Source organism: Triticum aestivum, chromosome 6A, assembly GCF_018294505.1.
Source record: "Triticum aestivum cultivar Chinese Spring chromosome 6A, IWGSC CS RefSeq v2.1, whole genome shotgun sequence".
In the NCBI taxonomy this organism is placed as follows: Eukaryota; Viridiplantae; Streptophyta; class Magnoliopsida; order Poales; family Poaceae; genus Triticum; species Triticum aestivum.
In genome coordinates this window covers 589,200,993-589,202,933 of record NC_057809.1, presented here as the reverse complement: position 1 = coordinate 589,202,933, position 1,941 = coordinate 589,200,993, and positions in this window count along the sequence as shown.

Genomic DNA, 1,941 nt, shown 5'->3' with positions numbered 1-1,941 from the left:
AAAGCTTGATTGTCGTCTGAGTCGTGCCGGTCCTTCCCGCCGCTCCATCCCCAGTCCTCCTGTCGCTCGTCCATCTGCTCCACCTCCGTCGAGTCTATTCTTGGATGATGTTTCACTCCCCTTGTCCAACCATCGTTCAGCTTTGTTGGTACTATCCACACAGAGGAGTCCCACCTTGCCATCCCCATCGCCGGTACTTTTGTCGACGAATCCGTCACCCAACGCCCCCTCTGCCGCCCAGGAGCGCCCCTCAACCGATATCATACATGACAGACACCTTGCAAAACCAAGTGTTCGGTGAAATGACCCAACATGGCATAGGGTGTTCTGATGGCAGATTTGTTGCTCAGTTGCAGAAAAACTTTCTAGTAGAGCATGTGGGGGTCCATGGAAAACCAATATATAGGAAACTATCTCCAAAGAGTAGTGCTACACATATGATCTTTGTTATACGATCCTCGTCCGACACATGAAATTAATGGTGGATCAGAACTCTCACATGTGGCCAGGGCAAGGCAGATTAGGAAGTTGTCCTTGTCGTGCCAACAATTGTAAGTAAATCATTGTGCACGCACTCACACAGTGATCCCAACCTCCAAATTAATTGAAACAAAGGGTAATATGAATACTTTAGGTTTTTGTAATATTTATCTTTGAATTATTGTTTGTTGTAATATCTATCTTTGATGTATTTCAACGAAAATCAGTGTTGAAGTGAAAGTATTGATTTTGAGAAGAAAAAAGAATGATGTCACACAAGTAGGGGACAAATGAGAGACTGTGTCGGATACGAAAGTGTTCTTCTAATCCTGAGCTCAAATGCTCCGGTGTGAACAGTATATCACACAAAAAATAGGGAAAAAAATCAAGAACAACAAACATTGCTTAATACCCGCCTGCAACTTTTCATGAGTGTGATTTCACAGGAAAAGTTGCACGCAGGAAGATAATTCAACAATGTTAATTTGTTGTAAAAAGAATTAAGAATTCCCTATTTTTTACTTTTTTTTTGAAATTTTAGTGTTCATGAGGGTGCATTTAAGCTCGAGCGTAGAAACTCCATGCCCCGTTTTAAACAAGTTGAAGTCGGGATATTTGCGAACAAATAGAAGACCCGAAGCCCGATTTGACCAATGCCTTTGGAGACGCCCTTACTGTCTACTGCTACTCCTAGCACAGCCAGAGTGTTGAGCTGCTGGATTGCTGGAAGCTAAACTTGGCCAGCTAAAAAGGGCAAAGGGTTTGGTGTCAACAGAAAGCTGCTTAGGTAAACAGACTCACTCGCTGATCATTGTAGCCAGTGGTCTGTGAAAACAGATAGTATGAAACCATATGCAGACTCACTGATGGCAGAGGGGGCAGCTGCAGCAGAAGAAGCAGTGTTGGAGCCTGATGAAAAGGCAGTAGATCGAATCAAAGTAGCCAAGTGGAGTGCCAGCAGTAATAATTAAGCAGGAATGGTACAGTGGTGATACTAGTACTCAGCCCAAGGTCTTTCGTGCTTTACCAATGGCCATTATTAACCGCACCTTCACCAACTTGGTCACAAACTACTGTCTACTGCTACTGCTAGCACGGCCCTACTACTGACAACTACTCTACCATCTAATTTGGCGGCCACGTAGTACAGTGCATTGGTGGATAGACTCGTCATTAGCGTATGGAAATCATTTAGTTGCAGATTCACCATTTCTGGCTAATTAGATGGGGGCATGGGACGCTGCTGCTCGAGGTAGAGGGCTGCAGCTTACATTTGCCGACCAAGATGAGGTAATTTGTAGACTTTGGATGTGTTTGGTAGGTTGCATATAGCTCAATCAGGCCCGTGCGGGATGTTTTTGAACCATTTGGTTGCCCGCAAGTGGTTTATCTTGCATCGGTTGTTTCCAGCGAGCCAGGCTAAGTCGGGCGGAAAATGAAGACGCGGTGTAGGGCGTGGGG